Source organism: Malaclemys terrapin, chromosome 2, assembly GCF_027887155.1.
Source record: "Malaclemys terrapin pileata isolate rMalTer1 chromosome 2, rMalTer1.hap1, whole genome shotgun sequence".
In the NCBI taxonomy this organism is placed as follows: Eukaryota; Metazoa; Chordata; order Testudines; family Emydidae; genus Malaclemys; species Malaclemys terrapin.
Window position 1 is genome coordinate 279,492,178 of NC_071506.1, and position 23,715 is coordinate 279,515,892.

Below are 23,715 nucleotides of genomic sequence, written 5' to 3' on the forward strand. Positions count from 1 at the left end.
TTTTGTCTCTTTGGGTCCCCACCCCTCCTTCTAAATGGAAAAGCACCAGGTTTTAGATGGATTCCAGTACCAGGTGACATAGTCACATGTCCTGTGGGACCCCAAACCTTCATTCATCCTGTCCTGACTCACAGGAAGGCTTGCAAGTAAACAGAGCCATTTACAACCAATTCCAAACCCTCATAATTTACATAATTACAATAGGACCTCAGAGTAACATTTCATATTTCTAGTTTCAGATACAAGAATGATACATTTATACAAATAGGATGACCACACTCAGTAGATTATAAACCTTGTAATGACACCTTACAAGAGACCTTTTGCATGAAGCATATTGCAGTTACATTATATTCACACTCATTAGCATATTTTTACAAAATCATATGGAGTGTAACGTCACAGGATGCACAAAGACAAAGCCAGAGGTGACATACACTGTGCCACGAGGTTGCATCACCTTTACATCATTTTCCCCTCCGGCCCACCCCACCCTGTGAGACCGCCTATAAGAGTAGGGCAGCTGCCAACAATACACTAGAGCCATGCTGCCTAGGAAGGGGAGACGATGGGGAGGAGGTAACAACAGAGCTGGTCCAGGGCCATCGGGTGGATAGTCCTGCCATCCGGCAGATCCACCAGGATCTGAGAGGTGAACCCCCCTTTCCAACCATGGACATGCTCCTTCCAGATGAGCATTCAAGATGGGGCTGCCATGTGAATGAATCGCAGCTCATGTCACTTTTCATTTACAGACACCAGTAGCATAAGCCAAGCCATCCCCGCCCACACAGCACTGGAGAAACCCAAACACAAGCGAAAGTCACATCTGCCGAGCGTTTAAATAAATCAGTGCGTACGCACTGGGTCAGATCACTGGAAGTATAATTGCTTGCTGGCCTCTGCAGGGCAGCCTGCCATGTCACAATATAATTAGCAATCCAATATCAAATCAATAAAATATGTTAGATCATACTCCTGGCCAAAGGGAAATATATCCGATGCACACTCTGGAGAGCTTTAAAATGATCCCCTTCTACACAATGAAACAACACAGTCATGGGACTTAGCCCCTGTGAACAGTGCTGTTGAGTTATTTTGCCATTAACCAGCCTTAAAGATGTGGCCCGCCACCAAAAAGGTACCCAGCAAAATAGACAGAGGACCAATACATGCTTAGCTATTTGGTTACCATTTATTCAATATGTTGTTTGCAGAAAAATGATCAACGACAAAAACACCAGATCGTTCGTGGACAAACACTTTTCACAAAAACAACAAGGAGTCCGGTGGCACCTTAAATGCTAACAGATTTATTTGGGCATAAGCTTTCGTAGATAAAAAACCTCACTTCTTCAGATGCAAGTGAGGTTTTTTTACCCACGAAAGCTTATGCCCAAATAAATCTGTTAGACTTAGGTGCCATCGGACTCCTTGTTGTTTTTGTGGACCAGACTAACATGGCTACCCCCTGATATTTTTCACAAAGTGATCGCTCCATATCTGATCTTTCCATACTTGTCCTACCTGCATAACACCTTCAGAGAAGGCAAGCCTGGGAACTTAAATGTATAACTCTGCCATGGACATAACAGACACACTGCTTTTATGGCTCATTACAACAATTTGTAACGTGCCCCATAGCCTGCTACCTTTAACAGTCCACTTCAGACCCTTTATGCATAACAATCTAACCCCCAATTACTCACTTCATTTCAAGTGACCATCTCTCACGTTACCCCTTCTGCTTAACAATCTGTCCCAACCTGTATTTATCTCAAGACTCATGTACACTAGGAAATTAGGTCGGCATCACTACGTTGCTCAGGAGTGTGAAAAATCCACCCCCCGGAGCGGCGTAGTTAATCTGATCTAAGGCCTGGTCTACACTAGGAAATCTGGTCACTATAGTTACATCGCTCAGGGGTGTGAAAAATCAACACCTCTGAGCAATGCAGTTAAACAGGCCTAAACCCTGGTATAGACAGTGCTAGGTCCATGGAAGAACTCTCCTAGCTACCACCTCTTGGAGAGATGGAATACGTACACTGATGAGAAAATCTCTCCCCTCGGTGCAGGTAATGTCTACACTGAAGCATTTCAGCTGTGCATCTGTGCCACAGTAGTGTTTTAAGTGTAGACAAGCCCTCAGACACTCTGCTTTCTTCCCCAGATTTGAAGAAGAGCTCCGAGTAGCTTGAAAGCTTGCACCATCCACTAACAGGTGCTGGTCCAATAATTACCTCGCCTACCTTGTATCTCATTTATTCAACACTCAGACAGAGAATATTCACCTGCAAACAAACCAACCAGCACACCTATCCAATTTTTGTGAATATTAGCGTTTGATACACATGCCTGGCCTGTTAAATATGTATAATTAGAGCGTTCGCTCCGTTTAACAAAATCACTAGGAACAACCCATGTCCTGGGTGTTGTCATGATGCTCATACTGTAATAGGGTAACACCATGTTAAACAGAGAGATGACGACTGTATTATTGTATAATGTCTTTAAACAAAAGCTCACCGTTGCAGTGATTCTTTTGTTGCTGATATATACACGGCAAGGATTTGTAACCCTATAAATACTTCCTAAATAAATAAATAGTATAAAAAAAGTGTCCTGATTCGAGCCGCTGCACAGCTGGTAGACACAGCACATGCCAGGCTGTGAAAGAAACTGCAAATGAACTTTAATTATTTGATGAAGGGCCTGGCAGTAGGGGTAGTCGCCATGGGGGGCCTGGATCAATTTGGTGCAGCACGGCCTGCTAATCAAGATTACTAGGTTTTCCACCACTGCCAAAAATAAATAACACTAAATCCACACGAAGGGCTCAATCCTGAACTGAGGGGAAAACTCCCGTCGATTTGAAATGTGTCCCCAAAACAGACACAGCCGAGGCCGGAACCCACAAATGTACAGACCCAATCCTGAGACCTTTACTCAGCCTCTTATGAAAAGTCCACTGAAGTCAAGGTCCCATCCTGCCCTCATTTGCACTGCTGTAAACTCCATGAATTCAGTGGGAGTTTTGCCTGCATCAGGACTGAACAGAAACTTTAGATTAGCACATGATGGCAGCTTGTAGAGAGAGGTGGATAAGATTTATTGGGGCCCTCAGCACAAAGAACATCGGGGAGACCCCCATGCCCCCACCACAGGGCCCCGGTCCCTGCTCCTCTCCTTCCCCCCATGGCCCTGCCTCCTGGCCTGGACGTAAGTCGGGCCGTGGTAAGAGCTGCCCGGTTAGCTGGGGCTGCTGTGGGGGGCCCTGAACCCTCCACCTGTCCTGGACGATGTGCCCTGGAGGGCAGGGACATGGGCCATGGGCTGGTCTCGGCAGGGCCGGCTCTAATTTTTTTGCTGCCCCAGGCAAAAAAGAAGAGCGCCACCCCGCCATAACCCGCCCCCCCCCAGCACTGCACCGCCGACCCCGCCCCCAGCGCCGCACCGAGCCAGGCTGGGCCGCCCAAATCCCCGGAGCGCTCGGCTGCTCAAACCCCCGCCCCCTCCGAGTGCCACACTGTGCCGTACCACCGAACCCCGCCGCCCCCCAGTGCTGTGCTGCCCAAACCCCTGCCCCCCCTGAGCGCCGGGCTGGGCCGCCCAAACCCCCGCCCCCCTGAGCGCCGCGCCGCGCTGCCCAAAACCCCGGAGCGCCGGGATGCTCAAACACCCCCGGGAGGGAGAGGAGGAGCAGGGGGCAGGGTCAGAGTTCCAGCCTGTGGGGGGGCCCCCCAATTGGCTGGGGCCTCTGGGCACAGCCCTATGGGCATGGTCTTATGGGCCTAATCTGCCACTACTTGCAGAGAGGGAGGGGAGTCAACTGGTGAGGGTGCTAGCTTGGGACTTCAGAAACCCAGGTTCAATTCTCTGCTCCATCAGTTTTCCCTTGGGCAAGTTGCTAAGGGCTTGTCTACACTTAAAATGCCGCAGCGGTACAGATGGTATATTGTTTCAGTGTAGACGCTACCTACATCATCATTATTAGATGGACACCTGTCACAGATGATCTAGCCTCGGTGTGGGGGGGGATGAACTAGCTACCCTCTCGAGGTCCCTTCCAGCCCTACATTGCTATGATTCTGTGCGCTAGATACGTAGAGTGGCAGTGGAGAACCAGGCACAGAAAGGGAACTCGAATTGGGGGTCTCCAGCTGGCAGCATTATTCATTATTGTGCCATAGAGTCTCTTGGAATACTTGTGCTGAGGATAAACCCCCATCAAGATGTGCGTTAGTCAAACACCAGCTATCGGGCCCAATAATGGGGTAACGGGCTGAAATGTAATGGCCTTGGAGATACAGGAAGTCAGACTAGGTGATCTAATGGTCCCCTGTGTCCTTGGAAATCCATGGAAAGTCCAGGGCCAAGCAAACAGCATGAAAGGGAAGAGTCGCTGCTCTTAAGGAAGGTCCTGGCTTTTGGTCCTGTCGACCTGGGCAGTGGATGTTCCCTGACCTGCCTGCTTTTTTATCCCACGTTTCTCAGAGATGACCTGAGTCGGACGTAGAGGGAAATTAAACACCAGCAAAACATCCTGCTCCTCGTTCTCTTTGTGTCCCTGGCAGAGAGGGGGAGGGAAATCAACTCAAGGGTTTTTTTGTTCCTGATCTCACAGACGTCCTGCCGTACCAGTTACTGCTGCAGAGAAGCTGAACTGCAGACAGTTCATGGCCAGCTGCAGCATTTACAAAGGTGCAGACAAGTGCCAGACAAAGGGAGTCACGGAAGCCTGGATGTGCTGCACGTCGTCTGCCCCCTGAGGTTCAGGCCTAACTTGCCAGTCCAACAACATGACTATTGTTAGGGGAAGCACAGGCTGAGCTTCCGGTGTCTTGTCCCTTTTAGGGACTGCAGTCAAAGCTGAACTCACTGGGTCCATACGGCGGCTACCAATAAAATGCTGACCAGTTGGTACTTCATGGTGGTGTCTGAGATTCGAAACTATGTCCCTTATCCTTAGAGTAGCAAATAGCTGTCCTTGTGTTCTCATACTATGGTTGTCCCTAGTCAGTGAGGACCCAGGGATCAGAGGTGCATCTGTGTGAGTTCACCTCCCACCTGAGGAAGAAGACACCTGGCACGGGGGACAGGGAAGGAGTACCACCCAGCCCCAGCTCTGCTCCGGCCCCAGTCTCAACCTCCAACCATGGCCTGGCCACAGTTCCACTCCCGGCCTCGGCCCCTGGCCGTGGCTCTGTTCCTGGCCCCAGCCCCACTCCTGGCCCCAGACCCAACTGTGGCCCCCTTGTCCCTGTCCATGTCCCCCACCTCCCCAGGAGCTGCAGCTCTGCTCCCAGCCTCAGCTCCAAGGGGAGGGGCGCGTGCGGACAGGGGTAAGGGGGGGCGTGACCCTGAAAAGTTTGGGGACCTCTGTGTTAAAAGAACATTAAGGTTGCAAAATCAAACACTCAAAAGTGCTGGGACTGATAAATGTCAGGTGAAAAACAATTTCCTTCAAAATTTGCAGCAAAAAAATAATGGTCGATTTTTGACCAGCTTGACTATTTAGGCTCCAGACCTAATTGCCTTGATTTACTTCAGCAGGAGGCGCAAGTGGTCAGAATCTATGGAAATTACCCCTTTTATTTAGGTGTGTAAATATAGGTTTATTGCAAGATCTTCAGGGCAGGGACCACGTCTACTTGCGTCTGTCCAGCTCCTCGCCCAACGGGCCCCAGTTCTGACGGAGCTTTTGAGTGTTACTGTAACTACATCACACTTTGAACGTACTGACCCATACGTATTACTGGAATGTACATTTTGGCACACAAGTACGAGAGAACCCCAAAGCAGTGTATTGTATCTAGTCATACTATCTGACACCATCTCCTCGTGGTCTTCATTGAAAAGTCAACAACATCTAAATAATCAACTTTCCTAGAAAGTCCATTGTAATTGATGTCGACGCCGAGCAAGCCAATACAAACGTTTATAACCATCCCTGGCAGGAGGTTGGCAATTCTGAAACTCCAGAGATCATAACAAACCTGTCCAACTACGCCCTGTCTACATAACAAACCAAGGGCAGATAAAACTCCTGCGTGATCTGCGTCAGGCAGAATAGGCTATTTAGTTCCATCGCCTCCTCTTCTGAACTTTTTAAGCCTATGGATTTACAGGCGAATATATCCATAGACTTTTCTTAGTGCTGCTGTACCTCTAGGCCTTATCGCATCAGCTCCGACATACAGCAAAGGGTTGATAGCTCTGTCTTTTGCCGATGAAGGTTGGCCAAGAACCAGAGCCGCACGATCGTCCCTTGTTCCTCACGCCTTGAGTTTTCTGGGTCTTGAGATTCAGGTGATTTTGGCCTCACCGCCGCTGCTCCATTTTCGTAACACCATGTGTCCTTGCTCCTCCATAGAACCACGTGGAAGGCTAAGCGCAGGCTAACAGAACTCCACATATGGACTCAGTGCAGAACCACTGGGAGAAATTCCCTGGCCTATGGTAAGCAGGAAATCAGATGAGATGATCACAGTGTTTCTTTTGGCCTTAAAGCCTATGGCTATGTGTATCTGGCAACACTACCAGCATGCCACAATCTCTTGCGTGGCCTGGTGCACAAAAGCAGGCGTAGTGTTACTGGGGGGCAAAGAGGACATTCCCCCCCCACACACACAAAATCATCTTCAAGGGGCTCCAAATTATTGTCAGAAAGGCCAGAATCTGTACAAAGTTATCTAGCGTTAAGCAGTGGATCGGCAGTAGATTGCAGCGTCTCCATCCTTTATGTAAATTATCAATCATAGCAAAATACTGACACAATAGCCAAATATTACGTGTTTAAACTCTCAGAAGAGGAGATTTTTTCCAGGGGTCCAACTAGTCCCTGGACTCCTGGAAGGCGGGTGGTTTTTTAAGTCGTGACATCCAGGGCCCCCCATGAATACCGATGTCCCCCCCAAATAATAGGATGCTAGAACTGGCTCCGGAGGGGAGAGCTGGGCTGTAAGTGGCTGTGTCTTTGGAAAATCCATGGTAACCACCAGGGCAGACTCTTCCCTTTGCCACTCTTTGGACCTTCGGTGTCCCTCCCCCAAGAACTCCTGGGCAGCGCAGAGTTGCCCTGAGTGGCTGACTGGCTTTCTCAGCTGCTACAGTATAGACCTAGCCTAGGCTTCATCTCCCCAAATTCTGCTCCCATAACCAAGAGCGCTTCCCATGTAGGGTGACCATATTTCCCAAAGGTAAAACGGGACACCACATGGGGCTAGCCCCATTTCCCTCCCTCCCTCCGCTTCCCCATGCAGGGCTGGCCCGAGCCCTGCCCCTCCCTCCCCATGCAGGGCTGAAATGGCTGCTTGCCTGAGACCTGCCAGCCTCCCATGTGAGGCTGAGGTGAGTCCTGCCTGCCCCCCACCCGAGCCCTGCCTCCCCCACCAGTACGTGGCTGGCATCACTGCTCACCCCCCTTCCCCCACACGTTCCTCTGCACCCCACCCCACATGTTCCTCTGCACCCAACTGATTAAGTTGGCAAGAGCAAACGGGACAAAGGCCCACTTTGGCCAAAAGAGTTGGAAGGGCCTGGACAGGTCTTAAAAAATAAATTGTTCCGGCCAAAACGGGAAGGAGACCCTACTCCAATGAGACTGATCCACCACCAGCTTTCACAAGCGTCCCCATGGGCTTGCCAGCTACGTTGTCTCAGAGAGCTGCAGACAGAGGCCATCTCCTATGCTGTGCAGTGGAGGCCTTGAAAACTAGTATCACGTACACTGTTCTCTTTCTGTGCGAGAGTGAAACCATGGAGAATGGCTGCTGAAAAGCAGCCAAGGGCCATAAACCAAAGCTACTGCAGAATCAGTGAATTGTTATGGGGCTCCATTTCAGATGGATCCCCTGCGACTAAGGGATTCTGGACACGCTATCTCTCATCGCTTACCAGTGACTGTTCACGTGTCGCAGGGGGAGCCAGGATAGCGGATGGTCCACCGTGCATGACGCGCTTGCTTCCTGCAGGGCAGTCTGGGATGGAGGAGCAGAACCAAAGCCAATCACACAGCAGGGAGATTCACAGCCTCCTTCCCCTGCTCCCCCAGGCTCTGCCGAGCCGAGTGGGCGGGGAGCACGAACAGCACTCACAGGCCCCTGCACTTACGCTGTGATCAATCCTTGGCCGGGTAACAGCGAGAGCGCAGGGTTAGCAGAGTTTCAATACAGCATTTAGTCAGGGTAACCGTCTGCTGCTGGCAGCTTATTGCATGGGGTCGGGGAACCAGGGAGACCTATCGGGGCTCACCGACAGCATAGAAAATATCCAGAGAAACATTCAGGAAAGCCCGCTTCCTCTCCGCCCACCAGAAAAGGCTGTTTCAGGCTCTGCCACGGCTGGGCTTCTCTCTGACTTATAGATTGGTGTCCTGCTGGGCCAAGGTCAGAGGCACTTTGGCTACCCACGGCACTAACAGGAAACACAACTGCTGAACGGGAGAGGGCACTTCCAGCCCGGCCATGCCACAACTCTGAGCCACCCCTTCTAATTGGTCAGCGGCCTGGCTGGCTCCAGGCACAGCGTACCACCACACACCATGCTTGGCACCTGAGTCGAAGCCCACTGAGGTCTGAGTATCACGGCTCTGGTGCGTTTGCATCCCTACCCGTCACACACGCTGTTGGCTCTATGCTCTTCTTGATACAGGAAAGAAGGAATCACTCCCTACAGTAAAGGAGGAGAAGCCTCGTACCCCTAAGGCTGGAGAGTCTGCTGCCACCACTGCGAATAGGAAACGTAGGGTAGTGGTGGTCGGAGACTCTCTGCTGAGGGGGACGGAGGCGCCCATCTGTCGCCCTGACATTTCATCTCGGGAGGTATGCTGCCTGCCGGGGGCCCGTATCCGAGACGTTACGGAGGCATTGTCGAGGATTATCCAGCCCTCTGACTACTACCCCATGCTACTCATCCATGTGGGCACAAATGATACTGCGCGGTGTGACACTGAGCGGATCAAGAGTGACTACAGGGCTCTGGGAGCACGGGTGAAGGAGTTTGGAGCACAGGTGGTATTCTCTTCAATTCTTCCTGTTAAAGGTAGGGGCCCGGGCAGAGACAGATGCATCATGGAGGTGAATGCCTGGCTGCGAAGATGGTGTCGCCAGGAGGGCTTTGGCTTCCTAGACCACGGGATGCTATTCGAGGAAGGACTGCTAGGCAGAGATGGCGTTCACCTTTCGAGGAGAGGGAAGACCCTATTCGGACACAGACTGGCTAACCTAGTGAGGAGGGCTTTAAACTAGGTTCGACGGGGACAGGTGAGCAAAGCCCACAGGTAAGTGGGGAACATGGAGACCGGGGAAATGAGTCGGAAACAAGAGGGAGTGTGGGCTATATTGGCAGAGAGAAAGGAGAGTCAGGACAAAACTGGGAGGAAAGATCAAACCAGTATCTTAGATGCCTATATACAAATGCGAGAAGTATGGGGAATAAGCAGGAAGAACTGGAAGTGCTAATAAATAAATACAACTATGACATTGTTGGCATCACTGAAACTTGGTGGGATAATACACATGATTGGAATGTTGGTGTGGATGGGTACAGCTTGCTCAGGAAGGATAGACAGGGGAAAAAGGGAGGAGGTGTTGCCTTATATATTAAAAATGTACACACTTGGACTGAGGTAGAGATGGACATAGGAGACGGAAGTGTTGAGAGTCTCTGGGTTAGGCTTAAAGGGGCAAAAAACAAGGGAGATGTCATGCTAGGCGTCTACTACAGGCCACCTAACCAGGTGGAAGAGGTGGATGAGGCTTTTTTCAAGCAACTAACAAAATCATCCAAAGCCCAAGATTTGGTGGTGATGGGGGACTTCAACTATCCGGATATATGTTGGGAAAATAACACAGCGGGGAACAGACTATCCAACAAATTCTTGGACTGCATTGGAGACAACTTTTTATTTCAGAAGGTTGAAAAAGCTACTAGGGGGGAAGCTGTTCTAGACTTGATTTTAACAAATAGGGAGGAACTCATTGAGAATGTGAAAGTAGAAGGCAGCCTGGGTGAAAGTGATCATGAAATCATAGACTTTGCAATTCTAAGGAAGGGTAGAAGGGAGAACAGCAAAATAGAGACAATGGATTTCAGGAAGGCAGATTTTGGGAAGCTCAGAGAGCTGATAGGTAAGGTCCCATGGGAATCAAGACTGAGGGGAAAAACAACTGAGGAGAGTTGGCAGTTTTTCAAAGGGACACTATTAAGGGCCCAAAAGCAAGCTATTCCGCTGGTTAGGAAAGATAGAAAATGTGGCAAAAGACCACCTTGGCTTAACCACGAGATCTTGCACGATCTAAAAAATAAAAAGGAGTCATATAAAAAATGGAAACTAGGACAGATTACAAAGGATGAATATAGGCAAACAACACAGGAATGCAGGGGCAAGATTAGAAAGGCAAAGGCACAAAATGAGCTCAAACTAGCTACAGGAATAAAAGGAAACAAGAAGACTTTTTATCAATACATTAGAAGCAAGAGGAAGACCAAAGACAGGGTAGGCCCACTGCTTAGTGAAGAGGGAGAAACAGTAACAGGAAACTTGGAAATGGCAGAGATGCTTAATGACTTCTTTGTTTCGGTCTTCACCGAGAAGTCTGAAGGAATGCCTAACATAGTGAATGCTAATGGGATGGGGGTAGGTTTAGCGGATAAAATAAAAAAAGAACAAGTTAAACATCACTTAGAAAAGTTAGATGCCTGCAAGTCACCCGGGCCTGATGAAATGCATCCTAGAATACTCAAGGAGCTAATAGAGGAGGTATCTGAGCCTCTAGCTATTATCTTTGGAAAGTCATGGGAGACGGGAGAGATTCCAGAAGACTGGAAAAGGGCAAATATAGTGCCCATCTATAAAAAGGGAAATAAAAACAACCCAGGTAACTACAGACCAGTTAGTTTAACTTCTGTGCCAGGGAAGATAATGGAGCAAGTAATTAAGGAAATCGTCTGCCAACACTTGGAAGGTGGTAAGGTGATAGGGAATAGCCAGCATGGATTTGTGAAGAACAAATCATGTCAAACCAATCTGATAGCTTTCTTTGATAGGATAACGAGCCTTGTGGATAAGGGTGAAGCGGTGGATGTGGTATACCTAGACTTTAGTAAGGCATTTGATACGGTCTCGCATGATATTCTTATCGATAAACTAGGCAAATACAAATTAGATGGGGCTACTATAAGGTGGGTGCATAACTGGCTGGATAATCGTACTCAGAGAGTTGTTATTAATGGTTCCCAATCCTGCTGGAAAGGCGTAACGAGTGGGGTACCGCAGGGGTCTGTTTTGGGACCGGCTCTGTTCAATATCTTCATCAACGACTTAGATATTGGCATAGAAAGTACGCTTATTAAGTTTGCGGATGATACCAAACTGGGAGGGATTGCAACTACTTTGGAGGACAGGGTCATAATTCAAAATGATCTGGACAAATTGGAGAAATGGTCTGAGTTAAACAGGATGAAGTTTAACAAAGACAAATGCAAAGTGCTCCACTTAGGAAGGAAAAATCAATTTCACACATACAGAATGGGAAAAGACTGTCTAGGAAGGAGTACGGCAGAAAGGGATCTAGGGGTTATAGTGGACCACAAGCTAAATATGAGTCAACAGTGTGATGCTGTTGCAAAAAAAGCAAACATGATTCTGGGATGCATTAACAGGTGTGTTGTGAGCAAGACACGAGAAGTCATTCTTCCGCTCTACTCTGCTCTGGTTAGGCCTCAGCTGGAGTATTGTGTCCAGTTCTGGGCGCCGCATTTTAAAAAAGATGTGGAGAAACTGGAAAGGGTCCAAAGAAGAGCAACAAGAATGATTAAAGGTCTTGAGAACATGACCTATGAAGGAAGGCTGAAAGAATTGGGTTTGTTTAGTTTGGAAAAGAGAAGACTGAGAGGGGACATGATAGCAGTTTTCAGGTATATAAAAGGGTGTCATAAGGAGGAGGGAGAGAACTTGTTCACCTTAGCCTCTAAGGATAGAACCAGAAACAATGGGTTTAAACTGCAGCAAGGGAGGTCTAGATTGGACATTAGGAAAAAGTTCCTAACTGTCAGGGTGGTTAAACACTGGAACAAATTGCCTAGGGAGGTTGTGGAATCTCCGTCTCTGGAGATATTTAAGAGTAGGTTAGATAAATGTCTATTAGGGATGGTCTAGGCAGTATTTGGTCCTGCCGTGCGGGCAGGGGACTGGACTCGATGACCTCTCGAGGTCCCTTCCAGTCCTAGAATCTATGAATCTATGAATCTCTGTCCACTGCTAGTGCACTATGGGAGAGCTGCCCAGCTTTTCCCACAACGCATCGGCACAGCCGCTCTTCAGCAGCCGAGCGGAGCATGGAAACACACAGTCAGGAGGCAGAAAGACTGTGGGTGGACACAGCTCACCATGTGTTTGTTGTAACCGGCTTGGTTGACAGACGGTCACGGAGAGGTTACAGAAAGACAGCTGTACAGGCAGCATGGAGCGGCCTTTCGGCCCTGCCGAACGAGAGCGCGTGCTGGAGCCATCATCGTGACGGGCTCCATTGGAGCCTCCTCGCTCAGACAGCCCACCACAGGAGAGTGACAAGTGTCCTCAGCAAACAAACAAACAAACGGTCAGGAGCCTGGATGGCTTGGGGAGGGGTTGATAATGGGGTCTAGAACCGTTGACCTCTAGTCTGACAGGTTGCTAGCGATACTGAAGGCGGTTACCATCCAAAGGCTTTTTGGTACCCTACAAGAAACGGGCTGAGTCATTTCAGTCTAGTTCACAAGGAACAGGTGCCCACAGGATGCCCCTGTTGGCCATCTCAGCAGAGATGCAAAGGATTAAATAGAGGCTAACCTATCCTCTCAGCCCATAGGGCTAGGCAATTCCCCATCCACCTGGGGCCCTGTCCTGCTGACAGATGGGAGGCTTTAGTGTCCCAGGCTGTCAATCCAGCACCCTTCACTAGTGGCACTGGATGCTGGGAAAAGATTTTAAAGACAACATCAATTGAGTTGGGGCCACATAGCCACTTTCCATTGATTGTTGCTATACTGGCAGTAGAGCGGATTGGGAATTTTTCAACTAAGCTTTTTTTCCCCCCATCCGAAAATGCAGATTTAATTGAAACCGAAAATGTTTGTGAGAATGTATCAGTTCCGACTGGAAGGGGTCTCAGGTCGAGGATGGAATTTCTGGTCAAAACAAGAGCAAAACCTGCCTTCGGATACCAAATAGCCCAGTGGTTAGACCACTCTGCTGGGATTTGGGAGACCCAGGTTTTAATCTGCACTCTGCCTGACTTGGGCCAGGCACTTGAATCTAGATCTCCCACATACCAGGCGAGTGCCCTAACTGATTGGCTATTCTGGGATGGGTCTCCCTTGTTTTTCCATGAAAAGTTTCAGAAGTTTTCATTCTGAGGAGGAATGAAACCCAGAGGCGGAAACCTTGATATTTTTGATGAAACAGAGTTCTCGTTTTAGCCCTAATGGGCAGATTACAAATAAATCCCCAGCAAGTACTCCCAGCCCCAGCAGGCCCTGCAATAGCATTTTATGGCACAAGTGTGTCCACCCAGCTATACGTATAGCCCCTGCCTAGTAACCACCTCACCCACGCACGCTCCTCCACTGGGAAAAAGTGCGACGGTCACCGTTTTGGCAGACACCCTGGCAATTTACCTGGGGACCCCTAGAGCTAAAAAGCACAGGCTGCTACAGCTTGAGCTAGAGACCCAGGCTCTCAACTAGCCCAGCAGCAGCCCCCTACCCTCTGCAGATTGGGCACAGAAGAAACCTTGTATCACACACGCATCCGGGGGGTCACACAAGCACAAACTGTCATGATCACGTGGCCCGTGGCGCTAGTCAAAATGTTTTTCATTCAAATGATTTTCTCAGGAAAAATGCTCTTCTCATGAAACAAACATTTTCCAGGGGTAAACTTTAGTTTTGCTGGAAATTTTTCAGCAGGAAAACCGAAATGATGTTCCCGGCTCTCCGCCAGGAAGGTTCACCTCCCGCAAGGGAAATCGACAACAACTTTCTCAGCCAGCTTGGGGAGCTAGAGTCTCTGCCTCTCCAGCTCTAGAGCTTAGGGGAGAAATGGGGAGACAAAGCACCCACCTCTTTGCAGGGCCGGCTCCGGGCACCAGCTTCTCAAGCAGGTGCTTGGGGCGGCCGCTCCGGAGAGGGGCGGCACGTCCAGGTATTCAGCGGCAATTCGGCGGACGGTCCCTCACTCCGCCTGGGAGTGAAGGACCTCCCGCCGAATTGCCACCGCAGATCGCGATCGCAGCTTTTTTGGTTTGTTTGTTAGTTTTTTGTTTTGGCTGCTTGGGGCGGCCCAAACCCTGGAGCCGGCCCTGCTTCTTTGGCTCCTGGAGCTGCAGGGGAGGGGAAGGGAGGCTGAGTAGCCCGGCACTCTGCTCAGGGAAGGCTCTGGTCAGTTTCACAACTGACATCAACAAGAGCCTTCCAGGAGAAAGGATGAAAAATTCCATTTGGTTCTTCTGAAATGGAATTTCTCTTCAAAATTTCCCACCAAAAAAAAAAAAATCTCATCTTTGATTTTTCATCCCAGTTCAAGACCATTTTTTTTTAAGTGAAGTTTCTCCGGAAAAGGGATTTCCTTCTTCCAACTCGTCCAAAAAAGCCCTAAATTAAACACGTGCCATAAAGAAACAGACATGCCGTTTTCCAACGGACAACAATACTGGGTGTTTACAGAGCGACTTCCATCCCAAAGATTCCAACGTGCGTTACAAACTGCACTTCCCCTACCCATGAAATGCAGCCACCTCTGGGGTGGCATGCGGCAGCCGTTCAGCAGCAACAACCAGGAAAAGTGATTAGGAGTCCCTGGTTTTGACAAAGCTTGCCAAATCTGGCATTAAAAAGCAGCTACTCACGCCAATGTCTCCGTTCTTAGGATCTTGCAGGGAATTTGATTGTTTCTCCTAAGCAGTCTGCTACGAGTGATATTCCCAAGAGTTCTAAAGTACCTGGAAAAGTCTGTTCACTGTGGATTCAATTTCTCTTTTGATTAAACACCACAACTGTATAAAGAGCTGCATTATGTAAGATAAAGGATGTTAAGCAAACCAGATGCAAATTAAACTGACAGGTCTGTCATTCAGATGGACTGATATAGCTGTGGCAGCTGCTTCCCCAGCATTCAGGCCCCATCTCGGTCTCCAGCAGGACTCTTCTGCTGTTCAGTTTCCTCACGGTGATTAAATGTTGGAGTGTTTTTGTGCACGTGTGCATGAGAAAGAGCATGCAGGTGTGTGATTTGGGTGTGCACTTATGTCTGTGGAATGCTCTGAGTGTGGGTGTGTACACACTGCTGCGCATGCACGGTGTTTGTCAGCAGGAGTGCTGCATGTACGTGCCGCGTGCAGAGCGTGTGTGGGGTGTTCGTGTGGTGCTGAGAGTGCATGGGAGTAGTTTGTGAGCATGAGTGTTGTCGTGTGGTAACACAACCTGTTGAATTTGTCTATGCAAGGTGTACTTAGAGCATCCGTGTGGAGTTCACGTGCACCAAATGGGGTGGGTATGGCATTTGGGGGGGAGGGATAGCTCAGTGGTTTGAGCATTGGCCTGCTAAACCCAGGGTTGTGAGTTCAATCCTTGAGGGGGCCACTTAGGGATCTGGGGCAAAATCAGTACTTGGTCCTGCTAGTGAAGGCAGGGGGCTGGACTCAACGACCTTTCAGGGTCCCTTCTAGTTCTATGAGATAGGTATATCTCCATATATGTTTGGGCCAGCATTATGTAAACGCTTGAATGTTTTGTCTATTAACCCCACTCAAACAGTTTTTCACCCTCAATCTTATACCAACCCCCCAGGTCTCTGTATGGGTGGGCGGAACAGTGGAGGAGAGATTTTGTTAACAATCTACTGCTCCGAGAGAAAACGAACAACATGAAACAAACTGAGAAATAGTATCTGTCGGAAAATCTGTTCTTTTTGCAGGCAGGCTAGGAGAGCCAGGTTCTTTGCCCAGCTGGAGTGCGGCTTTATGTACCAACGTGAATACTACTAGCTTGGTGTGGGTCTCTCTCGGCTATAGATACTGCCACTCAATCCCCATTATCAACATCTTATTCAGGCATTCTCAGCAAGGAGTGGTGCTGCCATATTTCTATAGGATCTCCTGAGTCTCGGCTCCTTGAATGTACTCAGTACCTCTACCAGAGCTTCTGCTGTACTGTAACGTAATTAATACGGCGTATTCAAGAGAGAAATCAATTCTCCCCTGCACCTCACTTCCCTGTGACTGAGCGTCCCCCTAAAATATCCATTGACGATCAAGTCATCCTGAACCATGTTCCTCCATGCCCCTGCTGGGTGGTAAAGGTTAGCTGCTTTGGTTTGGATCTGTCCCTAGGTTCCATTAGTACTGGGTCGTCCCCATGTTCCTCCCTTAGGGCATGTTACAAGTCTGGTCTATTTCAGATGGATTATTCTTACGGCCTGTGTGCTGGTATCTGCCCCCCTTTGGTTTTCCCCATTCCTCCCTCTGGAGTTGGGAACTGGTCTCTGTGGGTGAAGTGCTGGCTACTGGCTTTGTGCCAGTTCCTCTTTTAAAGGCTGATGGCCTGTGGCTGGCTGTTTGCATAATACAAGCCATAAATGAATCATTGTAATATCGGGCCTAACATTTCACACAGCCCCACAGGGGGGATGGCTCTGGCTTCTCTCGCTCCCTGGGCTGAGCACATGGCAGACTCAGCCCCTCTGAGGAGGCTGCAGCCTCCTGCATGGTAGAAAACAGACAGGACTCTGTTACACTGAATATACAAAGGATTCTTTACCAAAGCTGCAGGACATCGAGGCTAGCTGTTGTCTTCCCTGGCTCTCTACCTCCCAGCCTGACTGACAGAACCTGCGCTCCCTACCGTCATCACATTCGTTCTCCCTAAGTCCCAGCTTGGATCTTGCAATCACAGAAGGGACTGCCACACTACACTACACTCCTCCCCCCAACAAATTGGACACTACAGAGAGGGGGCCAAGGATTGCTTGCTGCTGTCAGACTAGGAGGGGTGCTGGTGGGACCTCCATCTTTGGGCCAAGGCAAGGTATAGTGATTAGGGTAACCAGACGTCCCGATAAAATCAGGACTGTCCCGATTTTGAGGCGTTTGTCCCGCGTCCCAACTGAAGTACGGTCGGGACGCCATTTGTCCCGATATTTTGTTACGGGCTTTTTTTTTTCTTCTTTACACTCACACCCCCCCGCCCCCCGTTGACTCTGCCTGCACCTCTGTCATAACTATAAAGGGATGGGTAACAGCCCTCCTGTGTACAATACTATAAAATCCCTCCTGGCCAGAGACTCCAAAATCCTTTTACCTGTAAAGGGTTAAGAAGCTCAGGTAACCTGGCTGGCATCTGACCCAAAGGACCAATAAGGGGACAAGATACTTTCAAATCTTGGTGGGGGGAAGGCTTTTGTTTGTGCTCTTTGTTTGGGAACTTGTTCGCTCTTGGGACAAAGAGGGACCAGACATCAATCCAGGTTCTCCAAATCTTTCTGAACAAGTCTCTCATATTTCAAACTTGTAAGTAAACAGCCAGGCAAGACGTGTTAGTTTATCTTTGTTTTCTCAACTTGTAAATGTACCTTTTGCTAGAGTGTTTATCTCTGTTTGCTGTACTTTGAACCTAAGGCTAGAGGGGGGTCCTCTGAGCTTTTTAAGTTTGATTACCCTGTAAAGATATTTTTCCATCCTGATTTTACAGAGATGATTTTTACCTTTTTCTTTAATTAAAAGCCTTCTTTTTAAGAACCTGATTGATTTTTTCTTGTTTTTAGATCCAAGGGGGTTGGATCTTGATCCACCAGGAGTTGGTGGGAGGAAGGAGGGGGGATGGTTAATTTCTCCTTGTTTTAAGATCCAAGGGGTTTGGATCTGTATTCACCAGGGAATTGGTGAAGAGTCTCTCAAGGCTACCCAGGGAAGGGAATTAGCTTTGGGAGTGGTGGCAGCGGACCAGATCTAAGCTGGTAGTTAAGCTTAGAAGTTTTCATGCAGGCCCCCACATTTGTACCCTAAAGTTCAGAGTGGGGAAGCAGCCTTGACAGCCTCTCACGGCGCTGGAGTACAGGAATCGACGGGAGAGGGCTCGGAGATCGATTGATCATATTTAGTCTAGACTCGATAAATCGAATCCCGCTGGATCGATCGCTGCCCCCCAGTCGGGCGGGTTGTGTAAACATACCCTTAGACTTCTAAGGCCAGGAGGGCACGAGTAAAGGTTGCTAGCTATACTGGTGAAAGTCATAGCAGCTCACCCTCCTAGTGCAGATGCAGTTTGCACTGGTAAATGGTTCTTTTGCCGATATAGCTTATGCTGGTTCCCTGAGCAAAATAACCCACACCAGCAAAAACATTTTTATGGGTGTAAAACGGTCTCTAGACTAGGGCTTTTGCCAGTCTATAAAAATGTCACACACACAGATCACATTTCTGAATGATACTGCTGTATCAGCAAAAGTTTCCAGCGTACACTTGGCCTTAGTCACTTAGGTGTTTTTGAAAACGTGGCCCTCTATGAACAATTCTTAGTCTGTAGTTTGATTGCAGACAGCTTCCGGCAGGAATTCAGCATTCAAGCTGTTTTAACTTGACACAGGACACATGACATGTTACAGTTTGCTGAGTGGATGGCACGTAACGTAACTCTTCGGATCAAGTTGCTGGTGTAAATACTTATGATCACCAATCTGAAACTGGCTCTCTGCATTTCTGCACTATTGACTTGAAAATCTGTTTCTGCAAACATTCCTGCCAGTGAACCCATTCACTACAACGGTCATGGAAAGCAAACATGAATGGAGTACGGACGCTGCTAAATCAATTTACATAAGCATTCAAATGAACATTTGTTGAGGAGTTTTTCAGTAGCTGTAGCTACAGTCTTGCCCAATATGTATGCTTAAGTTCTGTGAATAGGTGCGGGGGGTGCTGCAGTACCCCCAGGTTTTATGCGGGGCTCTGCTCCTGGCCCCACGCCCAGGGTCCCGACTGTCAGCCCCACAGGGGCTCTGTGCCCGCCCCCAGCTGTGGCCTCAGCCTGGGCCCCCTTCCCCCTGCATGCATCCTCCCCTCCTGAAGCCACGGCCCTGCTCTCGACCCCAGTTCTAGGGGGCGGCAGAGGGCTCAGACAGGGGCAATGGGGGGGTGTAGCACCCCCACTATAAAAAGTGTTCCAGAGCCACTGGTTCGGTGCATCATGATTAGGGCACATTGGTTCTCACCTACGTGCTTTTCACGTCTGAAGAGATAAACTTTAGTCATCATCGGACTATTTTTAGTCAATTATACCCAAAAAAGTCCTGGCATATAATGGTCTTTTTTCCTGTCCTTTTTTTAAATCTCTCAGTGGATGCTAAAGATATGGTCCACAGTAAAACCCTAAATGCTTGTAGTGCCAAATAAATAATGATCAAAAGTAGACAAATGAAACCAAAGTTTAAGAGAGATTATATAATGCAGCCTATGATCGAGAGAGAAAAAGTCAGACTGAAAGGAGCGAAGCAAGCATTTGGTGGAAATACGCATGGGTTTACAACAGAAGTGCAGATTTTTGCTGTAGGCAAAATGTATGCAACCACTTGAAGAATTTTAATTGTGGCTTATTTTGTACATGGGTCTAATCAGGAGCCAAGAGCTTTTAATACCAAGAAAGCAATTTTGTCTGCAATGCCAGCTCTAACAGGAAGCCATCAGAGGGGCCATAATTAGGCAATAAGACACTCCCAGGCAATGGATTTCAGGGGATCTGTTGCACGCCTTGAGTGGTGTTAAGGGACATGAGGCCAAAGGGCATGGGGCTTTCAGAGAGCAAGAAGTCCAATTATTTCCGAGGACTGCGCTGGCCCGGAGTGCCTGTTTGCTATTAGCAAGAGAACATAGAAAGAATCCTGAAAGAAATAAAAAGTTAGAGCTGCCCATTTTAAAGGGGCTAGAAATATACTTCTCTGCTCATCACGCTGTCTCACATACAGTTTGGTGGCCTCGGATGGGCTCACGTGGTACGGAAGTGGTTGAGGGGAAGGAGGAGTTGCTGGGTGCTGCACAGTGGGACTGGAGCAGGACCCAATGCCTCACAGTGGGAGGTCAGAGGCCAATCAAAAACGTGTGGCTCCCTCCACATTGTCACACCAAGGGTTACCCCGTGCCCAGCTCTTCTTTGACTGGGGCAGGCTCCTTTTCCAATGTGGGGCTAGTCAAAGCAGCGTGACTCTGGGGAGCCATAGTTATTGTCTCCCAGCTGGTCGGGAGTTCAGATCTGCTCTGTGTGTGTGTGTCAGAAGAGGATGGGCCAAATACAGAGGGGAGTCTACGTTGGCAGAATTCACCCCCCAGACCTTGCCAAGCATGATTTTGCTCTCACAGTGGCAATGCCATAAAAGCCAGTGGTGTAACTGGCATCAGCACCAGGGACCTTGGTACACACCTCACAGCAACTTAGACATCACATTCATCTCTGCATTTGTCCCAGTAAGCCAGCCCAACTCAGCATGACTCGCGGAGAGGGGTGCATCAGGAAAGGCAGCTCACCGGAGAGTGTAAAAGTATGTGAGGGAGGCCACCCCCTACTGTAACTTACCTGTTCCCTTGCCCCATCCAGTCCATACAAAACGCAGCCACTCAGATCAGCTCCCCAGCCCTTGGCTCCGACTGCGTCACTTCCTTTTCAAATCCTTCCATCAGCTCGCCCGGCTCCACGGCATCAAGTTCAAGCCCCCTGCAGTCACCTTCAATGCCCTACATAGTTCTGCCCCTCGCTACGCCCTGCTGCTGGGCTTACTGCATGGGCCTGCATCCCCATCCGTTCTGCCAGCAATGCCCACGCCGGTGCGCTGTCGGTCCACCTCTCCCCTCCACATCACCCTCCGACCCATGAAACTCCCTTCTCAAGCTGGCCCGCAAGGTCACTGCCCTGCACTCATTCACATCTCTCCCAAAGACCCACCTCCTCCAAGAAACGAGCGGACGACGGGCCAGAGCCAAAGCCCTCTGCAGGCCACGAAAGCCCTTCCATCACCTTCAGTGGACTTTGGAGCAGGCCCGTCTAAGGCATCTGTTTATCTGTTTCATCTCTTCACACTCGGAGGGAGCTGCCCATTTAGGGACTGAATGCTGACAAGGAGAGGCCGAAAAGCACAGCAATAAGTCTGGGGGCCGCCGTCGGGGGAGCAGAGTGGGTGAGTGCGGAAGGAAGATAGGCACTTACTGACTGTTGACATTCCAGCCTTAATGTTAACTCGAGGTTATTTTTGTACATACACACAGTGCTGCAGAGCATGTATATTACGAGACAGGCAGACACCCGTACTTACAGCTAATCTTGGCTCGATGAAGCTTCCTGTCGGGTGGACGAGGAACATCTGTGCGAGATCCTGAAGGCAGCACAGCGCATCTGTCAAGGTGGTAGCAGCTCACAGCGGGGTTGCAGCCGGTTTTACACCGATAAGTACTAGCTGCCGTTACAAAGTTGCTCCGTTCACCGGGACCATTTCAATCTGGGCGAACCCTCTTTAACCCTTGTTCTACTCATCACCGTCAGAGACCGCAGCGGTGATCCAGTTGGCAGAGGGGATGTCACACTCACAGCAGAACTCAGCTCTCCCTGCCCTGCAGCCTTGGATAATCATCGCACATCACACCAGGAGGTGCAACCTGGAGGGGCAAAGACATTGGACATGGGTCTGCTGGACCACTGCAAAACACTAGGGGCCAGATTCTTTTCTCCTGTACACTGGCCTTACTCCAAACAGAGTCACTCCAGATTTACACCAGTTTAAGTGAGGCTTGGTCTACACTGAAGATTGGCCCCAGTTATAGCCCACACGTGTGGCTGCACCAATGCAAGCTACAGAGTAGACAGACTATATTGGACGCTGTGATTTGCACCTTCTTGAAATCAGGATGAGATGCACTGGCTTATATTGGCTTTGCCTGCCTACATCAGAGCAGCTACACCCCCCAAGGTGGCTGAAACCCCCCAAGGTGGACAAGGCCTGAGCTCCAGACCTGGACCCATCTCTCTGCACTACGTAGGGTGACCAGACAGCAAATGTGAAAAAAATCAGGACAGAGGGTGGGGGGTAATAGGAACCTATATAAGAAAAAGACCCAAAAATTGGGAAAGTCCCTATAAAATCGTGACATCTGGACCCTAGCACTACAGGGCCTGCCAAAATGCTCCTCTTGTCTAACTCTGTGCTTACGTAATGCTTTGCCGCTTCTAGTATTTTACTGCTGGAGGCAAAGGCCAAAGCAGCCAGACATATGCAGGACGTACCCCCAGCTCCGGTTTGGCAGGCAGAGTGGGTATGAATAGATCTGTAAGCAAGGCCTGAATGAATCCTTCCCTGACAGCTAGCTGGGAGGGGGGAAAGAGACCCTGGGTGCATTTACGTAAATACAGTTTGCTCCTGTTTTGCTTAGATTTGCTAGATATTCAGCTGATGGAGCGGTGTTTTGCTCATTGTAATCCACTTGGCTGGTGTTGGGTCACAAATTATGTTCGTGCTGAATGCGGGGATAGTGAAATTATGGTTACCAATGTTTGTAATTATAATGGGACTACAGAAAAGCAGGACTGTGCTTAACCTGTCCCAAAGGAGAGAGTCACGGTCAGTATAAAGAACCTCGGTAAAACAAGAGCTCGCATGTCCGAGCACTGTGAAAGTAAGCAGGGTGGGGGCAGGGATACTAGTCAGGAAGCTGCACACTCTCAAGGGTTCTTCCTACACTGCTTTAACCTGTTTCCCCCAAGCTGTTCAAAAAATACTGCTAAATAGACTCATTAGGAACCGCTTTTGAGGGCTAAAACCCACTTCATCAGGTGCATGGAGTGGAAAATACAGTAGCAGGTATATAGAGTATACACAGTACATGAAAAGATGGGAATTGCCTTACTAAGTGTGTGGGGCAGGGGTCAGTGCTAATGAGACAATTCAATTAACAGTAGAATACCAAGGGAGGAAAAATCACTTTTGTGGTGGTAATGAGAGTGGCCCACTTAAAACAGGATCTGCACTGACCAAGGACAGCAAGTGAGAGTGGGGAGTAGAGAAGGGGCGGGCATGTGAAGAGGACTTTTGTGTTACTGAACTTAAGAACTTGAGGGGAAAAGGGCAAGGCCCAACCTACTTGGGGTGGGTCTTTTACTCATGGTTTATGTTTATGAACTGTGTTTTCCCAAATTAATGCCAAGTTACTTCCCTCCTTTTATTAAAAGTTTCATAGAATCATAGAATCTCAGGGATGGACGGGACCTCAGGAGGTCATCTAGTCCAACCCCTGCTCAAAGCAGGACCAATCCCCAACTAAATCATCCCAGCCAGGGCTTTGTCAAGCCTGACCTTAAAACCCTCTAAGGAAGGAGATTCCACCACCTCCTTAGGTAACCCATTCCAGTGCTTCACCACCCTCCTAGTGAAATAGTGTTTCCTCACATCCAACCTAAACCTCCCCCACTGCAACTTGAGACCATTACTCCTTGTTCTGTCATCTGGTACCACTGAGAACAGTCTAGATCTGTCCTCTTTCGAACTCCCTTTCAGGTAGTTGAAAGTAGCTATCAAATCCCACCCTCCTTATTCTTCTCTTCTGCAGACTAAACAATCCCAGTTCCCTCAGCCTCTCCTCATAAGTCATGTGCTCCAGCCCCCTAGTCATTTTTGTTGCCCTCCGGTGGACTCCTTCCAAT

General features: G+C 49.0%; 1 protein-coding gene across 2 annotated transcripts in view; it reads right to left on the reverse strand.

Moving 5' to 3' along the window:
* The window catches only part of GJC2 (gap junction protein gamma 2), a 110,862-nt gene that overhangs the window by 82,139 nt on the left and 5,008 nt on the right, over positions 1-23,715 (reverse strand). For both annotated transcript variants that reach the window (XM_054016688.1, XM_054016687.1), the window contains exon 2: positions 21,338-21,677. The gene's annotated coding sequence lies outside the window, so the exon portion shown is untranslated. The remainder of the gene's footprint in view (positions 1-21,337; positions 21,678-23,715) is intronic.